The sequence below is a fragment of the Drosophila serrata genome, unplaced genomic scaffold (assembly GCF_035046125.1).
Source record: "Drosophila serrata isolate PLE 108 unplaced genomic scaffold, ASM3504612v1 contig_55, whole genome shotgun sequence".
NCBI lineage: Eukaryota > Metazoa > Arthropoda > Insecta > Diptera > Drosophilidae > Drosophila > Drosophila serrata.
In genome coordinates, this window is record NW_028256953.1 from 24,660 (window position 1) to 50,317 (window position 25,658).

The 25,658-nt window shown below is 40.0% G+C and overlaps 2 long non-coding RNA genes across 3 annotated transcripts; both read right to left on the reverse strand.

The window, feature by feature from the left end:
* Window positions 1–421: 421 nt before the first annotated feature.
* LOC110188918 (uncharacterized) lies at window positions 422–1,734 on the reverse strand. Of its 2 annotated transcripts, XR_002319936.2 has the most exons (3): window positions 1,548–1,734; window positions 960–1,478; window positions 422–892 (listed from the first exon to the last, which is right to left on the reverse strand). It is a non-coding gene; the product is annotated as an uncharacterized LOC110188918 (long non-coding RNA). The 2 variants fall into 2 exon arrangements; XR_015272585.1 differs by having other exon boundaries at window positions 422–1,478.
* A 22,250-nt stretch (window positions 1,735–23,984) lies between these two features.
* On the reverse strand, window positions 23,985–25,005 carry LOC147644948 (uncharacterized). The gene is made up of 2 exons (XR_015272584.1): window positions 24,372–25,005; window positions 23,985–24,309 (listed from the first exon to the last, which is right to left on the reverse strand). It is a non-coding gene; the product is annotated as an uncharacterized LOC147644948 (long non-coding RNA).
* Between the last annotated feature and the right edge of the window lie 653 nt (window positions 25,006–25,658).

Below are 25,658 nucleotides of genomic sequence, written 5' to 3' on the forward strand. Positions count from 1 at the left end.
CACCAGACCTATTCCTACGACATACCCAAATCAAACTTAATTTTCTGTCCTAGCCTAAACTAAAGCTCTCTCCTTTTAGATCTTCATCGTGTCAAGCCAGTTTATTCGCCAGGTCCCGACGGAATTCCTGGCTGTGTGCTCAGGTATTGTGCCGACGCCCTGTGCTATCCCCTTCTGAAATTGTTTACCTTGTCCTTGGAAACCTCCCACTTTCCCATTATTTGGAAGGAATCGTTTATTATTCCTCTCCACAAAAAAGGTAGCAAATTGGATGCCAGCAATTATAGAGGAATCTCTAAGTTGTCGGCCATCCCTAAATTATTTAAAAACATTATCACCCCTCACTTACAGCACCTTTGTAGATCGGTTATTTCTCCATGTCAACATGGTTTTATGAAGCGAAGACCAACAACAACAAATCTTTTGGAGCTCTCTTCCTATATTATAAAGGGCTTCCATAATATTTGTCAGACAGATGTAATCTATACAGATTTCAGTAAAGCATTTGACTCTGTTAACCATTCTCTCCTCGTTAGAAAACTCGATTCAATGGGTTTTCCAAGTGATCTTCTTAATTGGATCTCAAGTTATTTGAATGGCAGGACGCAAAGGTTCTCTTTAAGAATAATTTATCCAATGGGACCATTTGGGACCCTTATTGTTTACATTGTTTATAAATGACCTGCCCAAAGTCTTGACATTCTCCAGAGTGCTTATGTACGCGGATGACGTCAAACTTTGCGTGCAATACAATGACGTCGCCTGCCAGTCGGATTTGCAAACAGATCTCAATATTTTTCACAATCTCTCGTGTCGCTCCTAAGCTTGCTATTTACACGGTGAACTGCTGCTTTTTTGAAAGAATTATTTTAGTTGAAGATTTGGGCGTCCGCTTTGACCCAAAAATGCAAACCAAAGATTACCTTCTGACACTAATAGGCTCCTGCTAATTAACTTACCATCCTTAGCTAACCGTAGATCTATGGTTGGCATTAGCTTCTTCTTTAACCTCATTCATGGTGACGTGGAAAGTTCTGACTTATTGAGTCCGGTCAATTTCTATGTACCAAGTAGAAATACCAGATCCTATAATTCTTTAGTGAATTTGAATTGCATGAACTTTTTAGAGTGTTGTATGTAAATTATAATGATTTCTACACATTAATCTCCAACGTAGATATCCTTCCAAAACTAAAAACTTAAATTCTAGCCCACTTAGTAGACATGCAGGCAAGCAATTTGGCAGCACGCCAGTTAATTTCCTTGTCCTGTTTTCTATTTTTCCATTCGCGCCTACTGACACTTAACCCAATAGGCACGTTCCTGGCTTCATACGGGCCATTTGTATGTACTGACCGTAGTGCATCAACGTCCAGAAAGAAAAAAATATTCAGATATTTTCCAGATGATTCCAGATACCCTTCGGTAATTAATTTCCGACTTGTTTCTGTGCTTCGTTCACCTGATTGTGTGGGCTCCTGTAGTTTTTTGTATATACTTGTTAATCATCTTTTAATCTCATTTTTGTTTAAAAAAATTATTTGTACTTATTGGTTCGGTTTCCAATCCTTGTATATAATTATATTTGGTCCATAAGCTTGAAGCTGTGATTTGAATTGTGGAGGACATTTTTTTGTAAGTTGAGATGATACAGAATATTTCCTATTTTCTTTATTAATTTTGACTACTTATTAGTTCGAAAGTGATTCAACTGCTGTTATTTGTGCTGACTACTTGATCTTTATATGTAGCATTAATTAGTAGTCTTATGAAGTCTTTTTAAGTTGGTGCTATGGTATTTGCTATGTAAATGCCATGCTTAATTTCTCGATTTTGAATCAATATACTGTCTTATTTTTAGTCTAGTTTCCTCTAAATTGGCCTAGTCCATTGTTATAATAGGTACTATTGTAGATATTGTAATTTATAATTAGACCACGATAGTTACATCTATAATTTCCTCGTCCGCGGTTTCCACCGCGCTGGGGATAATTTTTGTAGTATAGGACAGTGTTTGGCTGCCGAGTTGCCTCTGTGCAACTATTAAACAAAGCTTTTATCATCTGCTCAATCTATGATGTATGTATATTGGTTAGCACTTTTATTGCGTTGCTGTAAGTTAATCAGTTTTGCTTACAAAACGTCTACCGTTTCGCCTTTGACGTTGCTTTTTAATCTAGAAATGACTTCACTTACTGCTATTTCTGGCAACACCGTTTAGCTTTGTTTATATTATATAATTCCTCGTGTTCGCATTTTATTGCTTCTATTATTTGTAATGTATCAATAAATCTTGTTCAAAAACTGGTATAAGCTTGGGTGCAGTATTAATAAAGTCTTATCGAATTCGATTTTTATTTTATTTAGTACTTTATATATGTAATTCATGCCATTCTATTATTATCTCTATTTTCCTTTAGTGAAGCCATTTTTATATATAAATATGTTTATATCTAAATTTTTTTTTAATTTGTGTTTAATTATGTTTATTTTATTTTCATATTCTTAAAGATAAAATAATTATAAATATGTGATATCGGCACACCCGGTCTCTTTGTTTTCGGCCATTATTGCCAGCAATACACCGCACTTCTTCCTTCCTGGAGATTGAGTGGCAACTTTGGCGCCAGCGCATGTCTGGCTACAGTAGTAGTCTTTCCGAGAATAAGATCCCTTTGAATAAAATAAAGTATGCTAAGTTAGTCATAAAGAGGACCTCAAATTTATAAGAATATTAAAATCAAAATGAAAACCGAAGCGAAAAACTTTAACTGGGGAAAATGATCCAGTCGCAAGACCGCCTGAAATAGGCTCCGGTCTGCCGCAGATGGGTGATGCAACGAGATCGATCCAAGCCACCAATTCTGTTTCAAAAGAGTCGTACAAAATGTTTTACTTGTTTACTTCTACCTTCATTCATAGGGATGTGAGTTCATAAATGGACTTTAATGCACTACGGTCAGTACACTCAAGTGGCTCGTATGAAACCAGCCAGGCGTTTGACAGAGCAGCCTGGCCTGATCTCGAAGATCAAGACACTTTTGCGCCCTTAACTTTATGCCATTACCATAAGTTTCGTATAGCGTAGGACATTTCAGGTGGTTCAGGACGGAATATGCTCCTTCTCTATTAGGTCTGAAGTTCTACAAGGTAGCGTTCTAAGAAATTATCTAACAGCCTCTTAATGGACGATGCTCCGCTGAAGAACTTAGAAGACAGGAGGGATGACTGCATAACCGCCAACGCTGATAACATAGCCATACTTTGCAGCTCCAAATGTGTTTATGAGGTCACTGATAATTTCAACAACTTTTAATTGAGCTTGAGGACAGGGCGTGCAGGTGGAACGTGGATATTAGTCCTGAGAAGTGAAGGAAAGGGACTAGCCCTGGAGTCTTCCTTTATTGCCAGCTTCTTCCGCAACACAAGGAGTTCACCTACCTGAGGCTAATCTTACATTCCCGGCTCAAATTTGCATCGTATATCAAGAAAACCAGGGGCAAGCAGGAGGAGGCAGCAAAGCGAGTTCGTCGGCTCTCTGCCTAATGGGGCACATCCACAGTAGAACATGTTGACCGCTCGTCGAGAAAAAATTTCATTTGCCATCAACTAGTGGCAACATGCTCGCAAACATCATTTCCTTGCAAATCTTTGAGAAGCAAACATAACAACGGACAACGACAGCGCCACTATAATTGCACTTTTGGCAATTAATGTTTGCGCCTTTGGCTGGAATATAAAGTTTTCAATTAAAATAAATAAATTGTTTTTGTCGCTTCAAACGTTTGCTTCAAATGATGTTCGTGCCAACGTTGCCATCCATTGCCGAGCATGTTGTTGCGTTCGAGCGGCTCGACCAACACGAAATTTGTACGCGAGCACTACCACTAACGATGAAAATTTCGTCCAGCTCAACATGCTCGGCCAACATGTTCTACTGTGGATGGGCCCCATAAAGCAGCAAGCTAATTTTACAAAAGAAAAGTCTATTTGTCAATCCTTTTTCCTATATAGAAATATAGCATTCCCATATGCGGAGCAGCGAAAAAAAAACAAATTTGCTGAGGAGCAAAGAGTTCCTAGCTAAGTTCCTGAGGCGTATTACCGGTGCGAAATGGTACATTCGCAACACTGGCACTCAGCGAGAGCTGTCGAGGCCGATAATAGGAGATTTTCTAAGTGAAGCACCGAAGAGATACCGAGCTAAAGTACAAAAATACCCAAGCCAACTGACAAGACACATCACCACGGACCATGGAGACATCCACGGATGGAAGTCGCAGATTGAAAAATTTCACATTCGGGCAGCTGTTGGCCTGAAAAATATCATAAAAAGAACAAAACTTAACAAACACAATATAATTAAATTGTTAAAAATAATAATAATAGCTATATTAATAAATAGCCTTTTAATATACCAAGAAAAAAAATATATATAAATCATCTCCTACCTTTCATCTTTCCAAGTGAACGGACATGTTTTTTTCTTGCGCTCTCGTTTTGTATTAAAGTTTGAATCTAAGCACCGCGGTTAACTTAAATTTTCTAATTTGTGTTTATAACTTCCCGTCCACTTCGCGTGTGCATGCTGCTATTCTAATTTGTGTATATAATTGGTTTTATTTTCCAGTTTAGTTGTGCTGCTAGTGCTAGCTTTTGCATATTTTGCATTCCTTTTGTGCCTTCTTCGTCTAGCTTTTGTTCACGCCGTCGCTACAGCTAAAGGTTTTATCCGCTCTATCTCCCACGCTCTCCCACTCTCTCACCTTAGCTGTGCCGCTGCACTTCTTATCTTTATTCCATCTCTTCACTTCTTTCTTCATAGCTCTGTTGTTATTTTTTCCAAGTACAAGTACAGTGGTAAGTTCTAATAATGTCCGGAAATATCGTCTGTTTCGTCAAAACCTGCAAAAAGGCAATTGCTGCAGGTGACCTTACAATCGGCTGCTGGCTGTGCGACAACGTTATGCACGCCAAGTGTATTGGAGTTGCAGCTCGGACGGTGGACGATGTAAAAAAAAAACATCGGCCTGCGTTTCTGTTGTGAGGCCTGTCGCGATGTAGAAAGGGGGATGATGTCTTTCATACGGCAAACCAAAAGCGGTTTTAAGGGCATTTTAACGAGTTTTCGTTAAACTGTTGTATGTATGTATGTTCTTGGCGCTGGACACCCAATTTAATAGCCTAACGCTATTAAATGAGTCTCCTAGGCGCAAAAAAACTGCTATTGGTGGGCAGCATGTAGACGGACCCCAACTACCTGAAACGGCCTCGCAGCAGCAGCCTCCCTCGGCACAGCCCTCGACCTCAGCATTAATTCCCAGAGTGCTGAGATCGAGCTCTAGAAAAGATTCGGTACCCGAATGTGCAGCGGGAGTGGCCGTACCGCCGGTGATTTCTGATTTGTCCCGGGGGGTCGCAAATATTGACTGCAGATAACCAATCCGCCTTGCCAAAAGCCCTTATAGCGGTTCCACCGACGAGACATATTTTTGTCTCGCGGCTCTCCCCTGACCAAACATCGGAAGATGTTCTCGCCTTTATACAAGGCAACACCAGAGCCGATAAAACTAAGATTAAGGTGGAAATTTTAAATTTTCTTACGCTAGGGATATTTCATCTTTCAAAATAAATGACCCTAACGAGCTCTTTAACACTATTTGCTCTCGCAACTTCTGGCCAGAGTACTTATATTCTATAGCCTTTCTCGTTATTGTGCTTGTTAGCCGGAGATTCTGAGCTATGGTTTCCAGTAGACTTTTGGATAGAGACCAGTTGATAGTTCTAGGAGATTTTAATATCCCTGGTGCTATTTGGTGCTCAAATAATGCCACCAATATTCTCCATACACCTACACAACATGACTTTATCGCTGGCTTGTTTGATATTTCGCAGTCTGAAGTCAACCATGTACCAACATTTCTTAGTGCGATTGTTCGTTTGTTATTTTGTCTCTGATCCGGCGAGAGTCAGTTTAGCAAGGGTGGCGCCTCTGACGCAGCCCGAAGATCCTTATCATCCAACTTTCGATGTGACTCTTGATATTGGGTGTGACGTACAGAATACTTCTGACCGTCCAGCCAATAAAGTCCTATGTTTTCGCAAAACGGACTTGGAACGGCTGAATAATTTTATAAACGAGTACATGTGCACTGACATGGCAGTTGCCGTCGATATTTTACAGTGCCATGAATTCATTTTTTACTGAATGTGTTCCGTTATATTATCCGTTATATTAATCCTTCCTCGCTTTCATTTGAAAATACTACCGCAAATAATGATCAGGCCATAGCCGATCTATTTTCGCAGTTTTTTCAAACAACCTATTCTAGCTCTTCGTATCTACACCAGACCTATTCCTACGACATACCCAAATTAAACTTAATTTTCTGTCCTAGCCTATACTAATACTCTCTCCTTTTGGATCTTCATCGTGTCAAGCCGCTTTATTCGCCAGGTCCCGACGGAATTCTGGCTGTGTGCTCAGGTATTGTGCCGACGCCCTGTGCTATCCCCTTCTGAAATTGTTTACCTTGTCCTTGGAAACCTCCCACTTTCCCATTATTTGGAAGGAATCGTTTATTATTCCTCTCCACAAAAAAGGTAGCAAATTGGATGCCAGCAATTATAGAGGAATCTCTAAGTTGTCGGCCATCCCTAAATTATTTAAAAACATTATCACCCCTCACTTACAGCACCTTTGTAGATCGGTTATTTCTCCATGTCAACATGGTTTTATGAAGTGAAGACCAACAACAACAAATCTTTTGGAGCTCTCTTCCTATATTATAAAGGGCTTCCATAATATTTGTCAGACAGAAGTAATCTATACTGATTTCAGTAAAGCATTTGACTCTGTTAACCATTCTCTCCTCGTTAGAAAACTCGATTCAATGGGTTTTCCAAGTGATCTTCTTAATTGGATCTCAAGTTATTTGAATGGCAGGACGCAAAAAGGTCCTCTTTAAGAATAATTTATCCAATGTTCTAAGGGTTACATCTGGCGTCCCGCAAGGAAGCCATTTGGGACCCTTATTGTTTACATTGTTTATAAATAACCTGCCCAAAGTCTTGACATACTCCAGAGTGCTTATGTACGCGGATGACGTCAAGCTTAGCGTGCAATACAATGACGTCGCCTGCCAATCGGATTTAACAACCGATCTTAATAATTTTCAAACTTGGTGCCGTGTAAACTTATTAAACTTAAATGGCTCGAAATGCAAGCTAGTGACATTCTCTCGTGACGTTCCTAAGCTTGCTACTTACACGCTGAACTGTTGCTCTTTAGAAAGAATTAATACTGTTGACGATTTGGGCGTCCGCTTGGACCCAAAACTTGACTTTATTGATCATATTTCGTCTATGGTGAATAGAGCCAGGGGTGTGCTTGGATTTATTAAACGGTGGTCGAAGGAATTCAATGATCCTTATATACTTCCTTAGTTCGTTCTATCCTAGAATATGGATGCTGCGTTTGGAGCCCTCAGTACGGCGTCCATAGTAAACGCATTGAGTCGGTTCAAAAGAACTTTTTACTTTTCGCTCTACGCGGTTTAAATTGGGATGCAAACCAAAGATTACCTTCCTACTCTAGTAGACTCCTATTAATAAAAGCTTTTTTGACTCTTTCGTTGATGTTTTGTAGTATCACTTCCATATAATTTGCTTGTAGCGATTGTCCAAGTTTTATGCCTTCTATCTGAGGCTTATTAAGGCTAGGGATTTTTGTTCTTCTTGTGAAGAGCATAAGCTCCGTTTTACCTGGGTTGATCCCCAATCCGCAGGCTTTTGCCCATGAATTGACTTTGGTGAGTGCCTTTGTCATCAGTTTGCTAATGACGTCGGGAAAGGGTCCTGAAGTCAGTAGGACTACGTCGTCTGCGTATGCAACCACTTTTACACCTTCACTGTTAAGTGCTTTCAATGTGTCATCCATGCTTATCAGTCAAAGCAAGGGACACAGAACTCCTCCCTGAGGTGTGCCTCTCTTCACAAATATGTGTGATGAGCTCCACTCAGTTGGGCTGTTATCCGTCTGCTCGTAAGCATTGCACCGATCCAGGTTCTGATGCCTTCTTCAACTCCCACCTTGTTGAGGGTGCTCAGGATAGAGTCGGCGTTAACATTTTTAAGGACCATCCCTATGTCTAAGATGTTGGCCAGATTGATATTCTTGAAGAGCTGAGCCTTTTCTATGTATCGTACCACTTCATGAAGTACTGTCTCTGTGGATCTGACTTTCCTGTATGCATGTTGTGCGTCGCAAAGGCTTTTCTACGTTTTACTTCTGATGTGAATATCCAGTATGAGGTCAGGCTTATCGGCTTGTAATCTCTTGCTTCCTTCCACGGAAGTGGTATGTGTGCTATTTTTCTACATGCTTGAAAGATTACTTGTAGCCAACTTCCCATGCATGTTTTTGTTTTTTGTAGCATTGCTGGTATAATTCCGTCCGGACCCGGACTTTTGCACTTGTTGAAGGAGTCGATTGCCCAATGGATCCCTTCTATAGTATCTCTATCTATCTACTATCTCTTCCACTCGTATTTGTTGGATTGCTCTATGAATTTCCGTTGTTCTATACTCTTCTATCTGATTTCCTGGGAATTGTGTGTCCAGTAGTGTTTCTAGTGACTTATCTGCTGACATCGTTCCTGTGCCGTCAGGCCTGTTTATTAGTGTAGGGCTAGTTCACCCTCTTGCTAGTATCTTGCTCAGCCTAGCCGTGCCTTTTGTTCCTTCTAGCGATTCGCAGTAGCTGCTCCACGATTGTTTCTTCTATTATTGTATTCTTTCTGTATCTCCTTGTGGGTATGTTTTTGATTACGTGAGTTTGCATGACTCCTTAAACACGTTTTTGAAAATGTTACTGAAGTCCTCGACATCCTTGTCGATTCCTTCAGGGGTAGACCAAACCTTGGTATTTCTATTTCTCACCTTAGACTGAACAATTTTCTCGTATTTGTACCAGTCAGTGTTGCGGGGATTGCGCTTTGGCGCTGTCCCCTGTGTCGGCATCGAGATTTCAAAGAATATGTTTCTATGGTGAGAAAAAGAGTGTTGTGTCGAGACCCTCCATTTTTCTACCTTAAATTTGCTGTGCTCAATTTGGAGAGTTATGTCTCTTCCCAGACTTAAAATTCTTCCGTACTTGGAAAAATGAAGGTGGGCGTGTCGCCCTTGTTACAAATAGTGCCGTTACGATATATAAAATTATCGAAAAGAGACTCACCCCTCTCATTTGTTTCCTTACGTCCCCATTAAGTGTGCCTAGCGTTGGCGTCGCACCTTCTTCTCTTCAGCCCACTTCATCGCCCTAAAGAAAGCTTCAGGGGTCATATAGCCGGAGGCTATGAGTATGGCTGTCCCTGACCTGGCCACTGCCAGATCTGAGTTCCTAAGGTAGGGATATAGAAGTGCGTTAAGGTTTGTTTTAATAATTATACCCGCCTTTGGCCTACCTGTCGAGCTGAGTATTTTTTTAGAGCCATGTTAGAGATTTGCCCGACCATTGCTCTTGTATTAGGCCGATGTCGATGTCCTTCTCGGAAAAGGACTGCAAGATTTGCTGAAGCGTGCGAGCTACGCCTTTCTAATGCCATACCGAACCTTTTGGTCAAATTTCTCCAGTCGATCTAGGTATCGCTGGTTGATGAGGAACAAGAACGGTTGGCTTGTCTTCATCTCCCGCTCCGCCTTGACGTTAGCCCAGTCCTCCATATGGACCCCTGGATTGTGTGTCCGCAAAGTCTTGATCACTCCTTCACGGTTTGATTGCCCCTTTAGCAACCAGATGCGAGCCCGAAGTCTCCTTGGGATATCCTTGGTAGGAACTATGTTTGTTGCTAATCTTAGCAACGCACTCTGCCAGGAAGTCCTTCGGAGACTCGTCGTCGAGCCTCATCACCCAGATGGCTCCGATAGTAATTTGTATTTTACCATCTCAGACAGTCTGGTCTCGACCTCCTCCCATTTCTCCATTAGCAGGCACCCATCGTCATTGAGCTCGTCCACCAGTGTCATGACAAGTGTGTCTTTTGCCGCCTCTCTGAATTTCTTCGCCGTTAATACGAAGGATGTCGCTCTCGGTCAGCTTTGACTTCCTTCTCATTCTTTGCTATCATTGCCAGAATGAACCTTGCCTTGCTGGCCTGCGCCTTCCTTTGTTGATGGCTGAACGACTTTGGCTGGTTTTCTACCCGTCTCACCTTGACGTGGCTCGTCTTGGTAGAGTTTGTTGTTTGTTGTGTCGTTTGGGGAGTGCTTGCCTTAGCACTGCCCGCCGAATTCGACAGAGTGGGGCTCCGCCCCAGAGCCATTAACACCTCAACTAAGAACCTTATAGTCAGAGGTCACGGGTCGCGTTACACGCCTGACTTGAGGGGAAGCATTTTAGAGTGGTGTCCATCAAATTGATTTTCACCTGCGAGTCGACTCGATGCATCAAGTGCCCAAGGAATATACTACAGCAAAGCCTATGCTGTTCTTGCCTTAGTCTGATGCATCCTTACCCACCTCCACTAAGTGGATTAGAATTAAAGTTTGGGAAAAACTAAAAACCATGAAGACACCAAAAGCACCGGCGTCGGAGGAGAAGACCACGCACGTGACACTGCCCGAATTAAATCCCGATGGTACTCGAGCGGATGCATCAGCTTGGTGCACGACTATCTCTTGGACGTTGATACACTAAGGTCAGTACATTCAAGTGGCCCGTATGACACCAGGCACGTGCCTGTTTGGGTTAGGTGTTAGTAGGCGCGATGGAAAATATAGGACAGAATACGAGTAAATTGACTACCGGCGTGCTGCCAGATTGTTAGCTTGCATGCTTACTAAGTGTGTTAGTATTAAAGATTTTAATTTGGGAAGGGTATCTACGTTAGAGATTAGTGTGTACAAATCATTATAATTTGCACATAGCACTCTAAAAGGTTCATGCAGTTCAAAGGAGGTTCTACAGTGGCGCAACACTAATGGGATATAGGATCTAGTAGTTCTACATGGTACATGGAAATTAAGCTGACTCAACAAGTCAGCACTTTCCACAACACCATGTATAAGGTTAAAAATAAAGGTTATCCCTAGCATCGTTCTACGATTGACTAAGGACGGCAAGTATATTAATAGGAGTCTACTAGAGTAGGAAGGTAATCTTTGGTTTGCATCCCAATTTAAACCGCGTAGAGCGAAAAGTAAAAAGTTCTTTTGAACCGACTCAATGCGTTTACTATGGACGCCGTACTGAGGGCTCCAAACGCAGCATCCATATTCTAGGATAGAACGAACTAAGGAAGTATATAAGGATCATTGAATTCCTTCGACCACCGTTTAATAAATCCAAGCACACCCCTGGCCCTATTCACCATAGACGAAATATGATCAATAAAGTCAAGTTTTGGGTCCAAGTGGACGCCCAAATCGTCAACAGTATTAATTCTTTCCAAAGAGCAACAGTTCAGCGTGTAAGTAGCAAGCTTAGGAACGACACGAGAGAATGTCACTAGCTTGCATTTCGAGCCATTTAAGTTTAATAAGTTTACACGGCACCAAGTTTGAAAATTATTAAGATCTGTTTGTAAATCCGACTGGCAGGCGACGTCATTGTATTGCACGCAAAGCTTGACGTCATCCGCGTACATAAGCACTCTGGAGTATGTTAAGACTTTGGGCAGGTTATTTATAAACAATGTAAACAATAAGGGTCCCAAATGGCTTCATGGCTGGACGCCAGATGTAACCCTTAGAACATTGGATAAATTATTCTTAAAGAGAACCTTTGCGCCCTGCTATTCAAATAACTTGAGATCCAATTAAGAAAATCACTTGGAAAACCCATTGAATCGAGTTTTCTAACGAGGAGAGAATGGTTAACAGAGTCAAATGCTTTACTGAAATCAGTATAGATTACTTCTGTCTGACAAATATTATGGAAGCCCTTTATAATATAGGAAGAGAGCTCCAAAAGATTTGTTGTTGTTGGTCTTCGCTTCATAAAACCATGTTGACATGGAGAAATAACCGATCTACAAAGGTGCTGTAAGTGAGGGGTGATAATGTTTTTAAATAATTTAGGGATGGCCGACAACTTAGAGATTCCTCTATAATTGCTGGCATCCAATTTGCTACCTTTTTTGTGGAGAGGAATAATAAACGATTCCTTCCAAATAATGGGAAAGTGGGAGGTTTCCAAGGACAAGGTAAACAATTTCAGAAGGGGATAGCACAGGGCGTCGGCACAATACCTGAGCACACAGCCAGGAATTCCGTCGGGACCTGGCGAATAAAGCGGCTTGACACGATGAAGATCCAAAAGGAGAGAGTTTTAGTATAGGCTAGGACAGAAAATTAAGTTTAATTTGGGTATGTCGTAGGAATAGGTCTGGTGTAGATACGAAGAGCTAGAATAGGTTGTTTGAAAAAACTGCGAAAATAGATCGGCTATGGCCTGATCATTATTTGCGGTAGTATTTTCAAATGAAAGCGAGGAAGGATTAATATAACGGATAATATAACGGAACACATTCAGTAAAAAATGAATTCATGGCACTGTAAAATATCGACGGCAACTGCCATGTCAGTGCACATGTACTCGTTTATAAAATTATTCAGCCGTTCCAAGTCCGTTTTCCGAAAACATAGGACTTTATTGGCTGGACGGTCAGAAGTATTCTGTACGTCACACCCAATATCAAGAGTCACATCGAAAGTTGGATGATAAGGATCTTCGGGCTGCGTCAGAGGCGCCACCCTTGCTAAACTGACTCTCGCCGGATCAGAGACAAAATAACAAACGAGCAATCGCACTAAGAAATGTTGGTACATGGTTGACTTCAGACTGCGAAATATCAAACAAGCCAGCGATAAAGTCATGTTGTGTAGGTGTATGGAGAATATTGGTGGCATTATTTGAGCACCAAATAGCACCAGGGATATTAAAATCTCCTAGAACTATCAACTGGTCTCTATCCAAAAGTCTACTGGAAACCATCAGCTCAGAATCTCCGGCTTTAACCATGTTTCTGTAAGCACAATAACGTGAGATGCAAACGAAAGGCTATAGAATATAAGTACTCTGGCCAGAAGTTGCGAGAGCAAATAGTGTTAAAGCGCTCGTTAGGGTCATTTATTTTGAAAGATGAAATATCCCTAGCGTAAGAAAATTTAAAATTTCCACCTTAATCTTAGTTTTATCGGCTCTGGTGTTGCCTTGTATAAAGGCGAGAACATCTTCCGATGTTTGGTCAGGGGAGAGCCGCGAGACAAAAATATGTCTCGTCGGTGGAACCGCTATAAGGGCTTTTGGTTATCTGCCGTGCCATTGGTCGCCGGTATTCCGGGCCTAACACCTTGGGCAGATATATCGTTAAACACGGGTCTTTGAGGGGTCAATATTTGCGACCCCCCGGGACAAATCAGAAATCACCGGCGGTACGGCCACTCCCGCTGCACGTTCGGGTACCGAATCTTTTCTGGAGCTCGATCTCAGCACTCTGGGAATTAATGCTGAGGTCGAGGGCTGTACCGTGGGAGGCTGCTGCTGAGAGCCTGTTGCAGGTAGTTGGGGTCCGTCTACATGCTGCCCACCAATAGCAGTTTTTTTGCGCCTAGGAGACTCATTTAATAGCGTTAGGCTATTAAATTGGGTGTCCAGCGCCAAGAACATACATACATACAACAGTTTTACGAAAACTCGTTAAAATGCCCTTAAAACCGCTTTTGGTTTGCCGTATGAAAGACATCATCTCCCTTTCTACATCGCGACAAGCCTCACAACAGAAACGCAGGCCGATGTTTTTTTTTTACATCGCCCACCGTCCGAGCTGCAACTCCAATACACTTGGCGTGCATGACGTTGTCGCACAGCCAGCAGCCGATTGTAAGGTCACCTGCAGCAATTGCCTTTTTGCAGGTTTTGACGAAACAGACAATATTTCCGGACATTATAAGGACTTACCACTGTACTTGTACTTGGAAGAAATAACAACAGAGCTATGAAGAAAGAAGTGAAGAGTCGCAGCGAGAGCGAGAGAGCGAATGAGAGCGAATGAGATCGAATAAGATAAGAAGTGCAGCGGCACAGCTAAGGTGAGAGAGTGGGAGAGCGTGGGAGATAAGCGGATAAAACGTTTAGCTGTTGCGACGGCGCAAACAAAAGCTAGACGAAGAAGGCACAAAAAGGAATGCAAAATATGCAAAAGCTAGCACTAGCAGCACAACTTAATTGGAAAATAAAACCAATTATATACACAAATTAGAATAGCAGCATGCACACGCGAAGTGAACGGGAAGTTATAAACACAAATTAGAAAATTTAAGTTAACCCCGGTGGTTAGATTCAAACTTTTATACAAAACGAGAGCGCAAGAAAAAAACACGTCCGTTCACTTGGAAAGATGAAAAATGATCTAATTGATTTATTTGATCTTCGCAGACAATATAATTGAAGGCAGCGCATTCGTGATAGCTCTCAGCAAGGCGCTGGAAGGCAGTGCCTCTCTATGGCTCTCCCAAGTATGCTTCGCCGGCATCACTTGGACTCAATTCATGGAATTATTCATCCAACGATTTGTGGGCATTGAGACAACGGCTGCTGCAGTGATGAACGTTTTAAACGGGCGTCCCAAATCCGGAGGGAGCTATGCTGAGTATGGGAGTCGCATAATCACCCTACTACTGTTTAAATTGAAGGCTAAAGATATTGAGGAGATTGCGGTGTCAATAACTTTAGCCCACATGGCTCAAATTGATAATAATTTGCTGCGTTGCGTTTTCACAACAAATGTGACGACGCGCAATGAGCTACAACGACAGTTGCAGGCATACGCGTTCAATAAGCGTAAGCACGAACAAGATGAACATTCGCCAGCTACGGAAAAGAAGAAACTACGAATCCAGTCGCAGATGATGTGCCATTTTTGCAGAAAAATGGGACACAAGTATGCCCAGTGCCATGCCCGGATGGAGTATTCATCACACGGTAAAGGAAAGACGTACGAAGGAGGCAGCGGTTCCGCAGGGAAGGATCGTCCAAACATCATATGCTACAACTGCGATGAAGTAGGGCATGTGGCTTCAGTGTGTCCCAAAGGTCGTGCGCATGGAATGGACAAGTTTAAGGTTTGCTCTATCAACTGGGTTAAGCATTTCCATTTTTTTTGACTCGGGTGCCGAGTGCTCTTTGATAAAAGAAAAATTATCCAACAAAATTTCTGGAAAAAGAATAAATAACCTAGTCGTGTTAAGAGGAATTGGTGATAATATTTTGAAGAGTCATCTGCAAATTTTGTCCACTGTTCAAATATCGCAATATAATTTAGAAATTTTGTTTCATGTAGTATTGGATAATTATTTAAAGCATGACATAATGATTGGTCAAGAAATATTAAGCTTGGGTTTGCGTTATAATTGAAACTGATAAATTTAATATCTACAAAGCTAACATTGTTAATGCTGTACAAGAAAATACATACAGTTTGGAAAATTTACTAGACAGCAACATAGACATAAGTGAGATTGATAAATGCAAATTAAAAAACATTTTGGAAAAATATTCTGATCATTTTTTAAGTGGAATCCCTTCTAAACACGTAACTACAGGTGCACTAGAAATTCGCTTAAGAGATGAGAATAAGACTGTTCAAAGATGTCCCTATCGGCTCAGTGCAGATAAAAAATTTTAAGTTAGAGAAAAAATTGACGAAATGATTAAATCCAATGTGATTCGTCCGAGCAGATCGCCATTTGCAAGCCCAATGTTGTTGGTCAAAAAGAAGGATAGCAGCGATAGTTTGTGTATCGATTTCCGTGAGCTAAATGCAATTACGATTTCTGATAAATACCCACTACCATTCATTTCTGATCAGATAGATCACCTGCGAGGAGGTAAATATTTTTCTATTTTGGACATGGCCAGCGGATTTTACGAGATACCAATTCACCCTGATTCCATACAAAAGAAAGAAGAGAAGTCTTGTCAGAGGCGGGTTTTACGTTTAATGCAAATAAGTGTGTAAAGATGGCGAAATTAAACCGAATCCCAGTAAGATTGAGGCCTTTCTGTCCTTTCCCCACCAACTACTGTGACGCAATTAAGACAATTTATAGGTTTGGTATCGTATTTCAGAAAATTTGTCCCACGGTTCTCGGAAAAGATATAACCACTTTATCAGCTGACTTCTAAACTCAAAACATTTGTCTGGTAAGATGAGCATGAGAAAGTTGGACAGAAGATTATTGAAGTACTCACCAAAGACCCCCTTCTAACAATTTTCGATCCCACACTTGAAATCGAACTGCACACAGATGCCAGTGCCGATAGCTATGCCGCAATGCTTATGCATAAAATAGATGGAAAACGTAGAGTAGCCGAATATTTTAACAAGAGTACAACGGCCACGGAAGCCAAATAGCATTCGTATGAGCGGTACACAACGCCGTGAAAAATTTCAGACATTACCTACAAGGTAGAAAATTTGTGGTGCACACTGACTGCAATTCACCAAAAGCGACACAAACAAAGACAGAGTTAACACCAAGAGTGCACAGGTGTTGGGCGTACTTACAGGCCTTTGATTTTAGTGTTGAGTATAGAAAGGGTAGCCGAATGGCTCATGTGGATTTCTTATCACGAAATCCAATTTCCAAAATTTCTACCGTCATTCCTAGGGTAGCAGAGGTTCGAGTAAATCTAGCAGCAATAACAAATAACTGGCTGATAGCTGAACAGCAACGAGACGATAGCATAGTAAAAATTATGGGAAAAATAAATAGCGATGACATTGAGGCAGACATGATAAAAACAAATGAGATTAGAACTGGATTGCTATACCGAAAGACACAGCGTAATGGCAAGACTAATAAAGTAATAAATCATGTGCACGAGGCCGTGATGCACTTAGGATGGCAGAAAACCCTAGACAAAGTTTATGAGCAATTTTGGTTTGAACACATGTCCAAGTGTGTCAGAAAATTTTTTTAAAACTGCATAACCTGCAAATTATCCAAACCCTCTTCAGGAAAGCAACAAATAGAACTACACGTCATACCTAAAATTGAGATACCTTGGCATACCATCCATGTGGACATAAGCGGAAAACTTAGCGCTAAAAATTATATGAAAGAATATATTATTGTCCAAATAGATGCGTTCACCAAGTTTGTTTAATTACATCACACTCTAAATCTATACTCTGAAAACTGCATTAAGGCTGTAAAGTCAGCCATATCTTTCTTTAGTGTTCCTAGTCATATCATCGCAGATCAAGGCAGGAGCTTTGCCAGTAAAAACTTCTGCGAATTTTGCTCAACGAATAAAATAGATCTGCATTTAATACCCACAGGCGCAAGTCGAGCTAAAGGACAGGTGGAACGTGTCATGAGCACGTTGAAGGGTATGCTAACGGCCGTTGAAACTTGTGCTTTAGAGTTGCTAATAGGTAAAGAGGCTAGGCCATTGGGCATGTTACAAATAAATGAAGAAGAGAATATATTAGATAAGGAGCATGCTAGAGTTAAAGCTAAAGAATGTATGGAAAATAATGCACAATATGAAAAAGAAAGATTTGACAAAAATAAAGCGAAAGTTACTGCGTACAATGTAGGCGATCATGTATTGTTAAAAGCTGAAGAACGTCACCGACCGAAACTGGATCCCAAGTTTAAGGACCTGTTTCAGGTGATCAAAGTACTTGAGGGAGATCGATATGAATTAAAATCAGTTAATAAGCGAACATATAAGTATGCTCACGAGTGTCTAAGAGTATTGCCAAACAAAGAATTAGTTGGGGAATTAAATGAAGAATTCCAGAGTGACGATGAGTCCCGAGATGGGAAGTAGTATATGGACGACATTGGAGGATGCGCGTCAGTGTCCCGAGTTGGGAAAGAGTATTTGGATGACATCAGAGGATGTGCGTTAGTGTCCCAAGAGGGGAATTGTTAATTACAGTATAACATCTGCAGCGCAGGGACGAAAAGTGTTTTGTCGTGGAGGTCTAGGTTACCTGGAAATGTTCATGGAAAAATAATGATGTAAAAAGAAAAATTAAATGTTTGGAGTTGAAAATAACTGTATTTAAGTTTAAGAGAAACTAAGTTGATATTTATTGGTTAAGTTTGAATTGTCACTTTATGGAAAGCGAACCATTATTGTTATAATTGAAAAAGAGAAAATTAGCGAAAAGAGAAGGTGAATAAATCAGAGCCAAGAAAAGAATGAGAAAATCAATATAATTCATTCGGTCTGAATTTATTTGGTAATTGTGGAACTCAACACACAGGGACGTATGGTAGGTCTGGAAGGCCGTGTCGGAAATGAATGAATGAATAAGGACGAAACAGTTACGCATCAAACATACATATATTTATGTTAAAAAACGATAAAGTAATACCTGCTTTCATTTCATTCACCTATACATATTATATTGGCAGTTTTACATTTACAGATTTGCATTTTTCCTCCACATCTAACGATCGTTTCTAATGCACCGACATGATATAGCCGTCCGATTTTCATGAAATTTGACACAAAATTTAAGACTAATATAAAATGGCTATACCTTTAATTTGATGAAAATCAGTTCAAAACTGAAAAAGTTATACATTTAATTGTATTAATTTCTCGATCGTTCCTATGGGAGCTATATGATATAGTTGTCCGATTTTCATAAAATTATACACAAAATTGTAGAGTATAATAAAATAGCTATATCTAAAATTTGATCAAATTCTGTTGAAAACTGAATATGTTATAGTTTTTTTTTCTTTACAAATTATCCGATCATTCCTATGGCAGCTATATGATATAGTCGTCCGGTCTGGCCCGTTCCGACATATATACGAGTGAGAGTATTTAGGAGGCTAATTACAAAGTTCATTCAGATAGCTTCAAAACTGAAAGACCAGTTTGCGTAGAAACGGACAGACGGACAGAAGGACAGACGGACATGGCTAGATCGACTCGGCTGTTAATCCAGATCAAGAATATATATACTTTATATAGTCGGAGGTGCCTCCTTCACTGCGTTGCAAACTTCTTTTTGAAATTATAATACCCTGCAAGGGTATAATAACAACTTAAAATTTTTTTTGCAAACCAAGAGCTATACGTTTCAAATTTTGTGAAATTAAATTAAAGTCTTGGCAAATGAAATTGGAAATTGGAATTAAAATTGGATTTATCTATATATATAAAAATGCTCTGTTCGTGTCTACATCCTTCATAGACTTGAAAAGTTCTGAACCGTTTAAGCCCAAATTTTTACACAACATGCGTTGAGGTTCGGTTATTGTCTACTTTTAATGTTGATAGCTTATCTGCATTTGCGAATATATCACTTTTTTCGCGTTTCCCCGTGCCCCTACTGCCAGCCAGCTGAATCAAAGCATTTCCTGTCAAACATTCAAAAAAAAATTGAAATAAGGAATTGGAGAAAAAAATTTTATTTTTTTGTTCAGGTTCAGTAAGTAAGTAAGTAACGAGTAATCAGCAGAAAGATGAGCAGATAGGCTTGAGAGAAAACGATTGAGAGTTAGGCAGTCGCGTTCTGCAGCAATCGATTTGATTCACTCTCAAAATAATGAACGCGACAGAGCAAGGGTAGCTGAAGCGCGTTTAAAGCTTGCAGAAGATCAAAACCTGCAATACAATCGTCTTGCATTCAGATATAATCCAACTATTGATTACAGCTCGAATCGAATGTCGTTATTGGACGAATACATCAGGTCTGCATATACCGTCAGGCTCTCAAATTCAAAAACGAACCAAAAGGATTGTGTTGCGCTTCCGGGAAAGTGGAATTGCCTCAACTTGAAGCACCACCAGAGCCTCTGCACTCTCTATTCGCTGGATCTACTGCAGAATCGAAGCATTTCCTGTCGAACATTAGGAAATACAACTCTTGCTTTCAAATGACGTCATTTGGTGCGGAAATTATAACTGCACAATTCATGCCAACTTTTAAAATCAAAGTACAAATCTATCATAAAGCCGGTTCCCTGCTTCCGTTCCCAGACAGCGAACACAAATTTCTTCTTCTTGGTGATGATGGAAATGAAGTAAATGCGCGTTATGGAATCAATACCTAAATACGCTGAAGAGGCACATTATTTCGCAGCTACAGAAGCTTTTTCACGAACGGAACAATTTGGTGCGTTTATTCAAAACAGCAATCGATATGATGCCTTCGGATACCCAACTATAGACGAAGTGGCAATTGTCATAGTCGGGGATCAGTTTCAACCTCGAGATATTGCTCTCCACCGACGAAACGATCGATTGGTAAACGTCGCAGAAACTCACCGTTGTTACGATGCTTTGCAGTATCCACTAATCTTCTGGGATGGTGCCGATGGATACCATTTCCATGTGAAGATGGTAGGTCCAGTCAATGGTGTAGAAACGAATAAAAAGTGCAGCGCGATGAACTTTTACTCATACAGGTTAATGGTTCGGAGGACCGATTGCAATCATATATTGAAATGTCGTCAGTTGTTTCATCAGTACATTGTCGATATGTATGCAAAAATTGAAACAGAACGTTTGCTGTTCCTCCGATTGAATCAGACGAAACTTCGGTCCGATGAATATATACATTTGCGGGATGCTGTGATGAATGACCGTAATACAACCAACGTTGGAAAGCTCATGATTTTGCCATCCTCATACATAGGTAGTCCACGCCACATGCATGAATATGCTCAAAATGCCATGGCATATGTTCGTTGCCACGGCCGTCCAGATTTATTTATCACCTTCACATGCAATCCAGCTTGGGACGAGATAGTACAGCTGTTATTTCCTGGACAATCGTATAGGGATAGGCATGACATCACAGCCCGTGTTTTCAGACAAAAGCTCAAGTCACTGATGGATTTCATTGTGAAACATGGAGTTTTTGGATCTGTGCGGTGCTGGATGTATTCAGTAGAATGGCAGAAGAAAGGATTGCCGCATGAGCACATACTGATTTGGCTGTATGATAAAAGTACTCCAGATGAAATCGACGATGTTAAATGCGCTGAGATTCCACGGGCCGAGGTTGATACGGATTTACATGAAGTTGTCATCAAGAAGCTGATCCATGGCCCATGTGTTACCCTCAACCCATGTTCACCATGCATGGTAGACGGGAAGTGTTCCAAGCGATATCGTCGAGCATTTACAGCCAACACAGTAACAGGGGACAATGGATATCCTCTGTATGGGAGACGGTCAACTGAAGATGGAGGGACTTCGGCAAATTTAAACATGAGAATTGATGATATTGAGGTAGACAATCGTTGGGTGGTTCCATACTCACCACTATTGTCAAAATCATACAAAGCGCACATCAACGTAGAATTCCGTGAAATCGAGTAAATATATCTGCAAGTACGTGAATAAAGGCAGCGATATGGCAGTTTTTGGTGTTCAGGCAGAAAATGGTGACAACAATGCAGTACGAGTTGTCGATGAAATATCTCAATACCAGGCTGGAAGATACATAAGCAGCAACGAGGCTGCATGGAGAATTTTTTCGTTCCCCATTCATGAACGCTATCCAGCTTTAGTTCACTTGGCAGTCCATTTGAAGAATGGTCAACGTGTCTATTTCACAGAAAGAAATGTGCAAGAAAGAGTCCTGAATGCGCCAGCGACAACTCTGACTGCCTTCTTCATCTTATGCCAGGAAGATGATTTTGCCAGAACCTTGATGTATTCAGAAGTGCCCTCTTAACCATAATATGCCACAGAGAAACGTGGCAGGGTACAGCTAGTTACTTATAAAAATAAAGAAAAATTTTAACAAGATAAATGGATTCAAACACTAAAAAAATGTAAACAAGCTAAAATCAAAACAAATAAACACATCGATATGCACATGTATAAAAAAACAGTGCAATACATGTTTGAGATCAGCTGTTTCTGCTACCGTTCTCGTCCCCCTCTCTACCTAACAAGCGGTCAGCAGCCCAAAATATAAAAAAAAAATGTGTTTAATTTAGAAGCACACACATACGCACTTGTTTGTTTCCTTCAGTACCAGTCATCAGTAATTTATCAACGTTTCATTAACTGTCAAGGCGGTGTTGTTGATGATTCATCAATTAATGGCCATACAAATTGTTGATGAATTTAACATGGGCATGTCCTAGACTGTCATCAGCAACAATTCATCATTAATTAATCAATGAATCATCAACAAATTCATCAACAGCCTTCAACAATTCATCATCATTCATGATTCGATGATTCATCAATAATACATACAAAAATTCATCAACAATTATCGATGTTTTATCAACAAAATTCAATAACGGCCGGGCCATGGTATTGCCGACGACTGCCATCGTAGTATACATACGTCCGTAACTGTATCGTGGACAGAGTGTCGTAGTAGAAGTCGCAGTCGGCAGAGCGTCGCCTCGGTAAAAGTCGCAGTCGGCGCGTTGATGGCAGTCTGCAGGTTTCTGTATTTACTTATACATGCAAACGCATTCCATTTTTAGATTTTACGCTCTCAAATTTGTGAGAGCAGGGAAAGCGCCATTGTCGTTTGAATCGAAAAATTAGCCTTATATTGCTAAACGAATGTAAGATAAGTGTCTCCTTCAAACTTGTTGACTCTTTTGTTCGTATATACCTCCATCGTCTGAAGAGCCAACTTATTGGAATCACCTTTTGGCCATTCGGGCCGTTTCCAAAAGGCTTTCAGATAAGGACCAACTACTGGCCCTGGGGGACTTTAATATACTTGGAGCTCATTGGTCTTCTGATGGTGTGTTCTTCAGACTGCGGCACAGCGCAATGGCTTGCTTGATTTGTCCTTATCTCAAGTTAACCATGTACATAACTCATTATACCGCTTACTTGATCTGTGCTTCGTATCTGATCCTGTAGGCGTAAACCTTAGAAGAGTTCCTCTATTGATGCACCATCCAGCTTTCGAAGTGACTACACCGAAAAAAATGTGGTGGGTTGAATTTACTAAATTTGTGGGTTGAATTACAGTAAAGCTGCAGTCAATGTATTTTGTTGATGGATTGGTGTTTGCACGAAACTGTCGTGACAGTCACATACAGTCAACCTTACGTATCATTACATATCAGATTATACGTGTGTTTTTTGTTGTTGGCTTTCCGAACTGCAAATGAATGTCAACTGCAGTCGAGTTACTGTAGGTTTTACGTACACAATGTTACTTGCCAGAGCCATAAATTTAAATAATAAAATAAAATAAAAATATTTATAAAAATTTTAAAATAATAAATTTAAATAATGTGTGAAAAAAAATGTAACTGAGTAATTGCAACGGGCAGGAAGCGGACTTCTATGATGTATTTGGGAAGTGGATGTATTGCCACTTACAGCTACACTTAAAGCTGCAAGTTTCTGCGAGCACGATGCGCCTACCCTGCAGTACCTGTCATCAGTAATTCATCAACGTTTCCTCAACAGCGAAGGGGGTGCTGTTGATGATTCATCGATGACAGCCCATACAAACTGTTGATGAATTTAACATGGGCATGTCCTAGGCTGTCATCAATAGAAATTCATCAACAATAAATCGATGATTCATCATCAATTCATCGATGTATTGTTGATGACACATCGATGAAACATCGATGTTTCATCAACAATTCATCGATGTTTCATCAACAATTCATCATCAATTCATCGATGTATTGTTGATGACACATCGATGAAACATTGATGAAACATCGATGAATTGTTGATGAAACATCGATGATACATCGATGAAACATCGATGATACATCGATGAAACATCGATGAAACATCGATGATACATCGATGAAACAACGATGATACATCGATGAAACATCGATGATACATCGATGAAACATCGATAATACATCGATGAAACATCGATGTGTCATCAACAATTCATCGATGTTTCATCAACAATTCATCGATGTTTCATCAACAATTCATCGATGTGTCATCAATAATAAATTAATTAAAAAACATAAATAAGGGATTTCATATTTCAATTCATTCATTTTTATTATATCCTCTTAAAAACTAACATAATAAAATTAAAATTATACATAAAATAATACAAATAATCAAATTAAAAATATTTCTTATAATAATACAAAATAAATTTTAAAAAATAATAATAATTATAATAATTAACATTAAAAATTAAATATTAATGTATTGAAAAACGCTCGGACCACATTCTAACACGTCTTCATCCCTTTTCCTTTTTTTATGTTGCGCCTCCAAATTTTTTGCGCAAGGAAGGCTTTTAGTTAAACGGTTGGCAAGTGGCTCCGTTGCATCAACTTGACTTATTGCATCTGAAAAGGAAAATTTGGAAAATAAATTGATATCAAAATCTAAACAAAAAATACATAATTACCTAAGAGTGCAGAGTAGAACTTCTTATGGTCTCGAAGCCTTTTCTTACACTTCGCACCATCGATGTATCACAATAGCTGCATGCAGACACGAAGTGGGAGGACGGGAAGATGTACTCAAAGTAGAAGACAGAATTGATACGAAAGTAAACTTTTTTTAAATCTTTACATAAAAACTCACCTGATATATAATTTCAATTATTGAAAACTAAACAGAATATTTATATACATATGTATGTAAAATTTTTTTTTTAATTTGGCCTGCGCAGTGCGCACACTTCTCACTTAGTTCACTGTTTAACTGCAAGTGAAAACACGAAAAGGCAATAGAAAAAAAAGGACTGTGCCTCCAACAACAAAACGAACCACGATCCGGAAAAACGGATCCTCAAGTCCGTTTTTTTTCTCTTATTGTTCGTTTCGTTTCACAAAGTCCCGTTTGGCTATCTTGTGTCCGAGTGTTTTGCTTCCTTGTAAACAGGGTATAAAGGATATATCCGACGAGGCAACAAGTTACTTAAAATGTTATTGCAGCTTAAACAATTTTGTTCGATATGCAATTATTTTTTCATTCGCGTTTTATATTTAAAGAATATTTATTCCTAATACCATCATTATAATTGTTAATGATAATATATTATACACATAAAAATGCTAAATTTCTAGGGTGCGAAACAGTTGGTTCGATTTTAATTGTTAACTTATTTGCTTTTGGCTCATCTCACTCGTTTGAAGAGTGAGTGAGGCAGTGAGATAGGCAATCACCATGGCAGCATTAGAGCGTAGGCTCCGTACAAGTCGCAGTCGGCAGAGAGTCGACTTTATAGAAGTCGCAGCCGGCAGAGCGTCGACTCGGTAGAAGTCGCAGTCGGCAGAGCGTCGACTCTATAGAAGTCGCAGTCGGCGCGTTGATGACGGGTTGATGACAGTGGCTATTGATGACACGCGGTACTGCAGGGTACATACATATGTACATAACAAACACACATATGCATGTGCACACATATTTACATACTGTCAACTTCAGTACATTTATAAAAAATTGTGTATAGATATGTATATATTTGGTTTTAAAAGTTTTTTAACTTTGAATGTTGTCTATTTTATTTTCAGTGTAAGAACATTGGATATACCAACTCTTCGAAACAGTAAGGACCTGGAGCAATTATTTAAGAATTAAAAAAATAAAAAATTTAAAACAAGAAAGGAAGCTAACTTCGGCACGCCGAAGTTTATATACCCTTGCAGATAGAACTTCGATGACTTCCTGGATTCCTTCCATACAATAT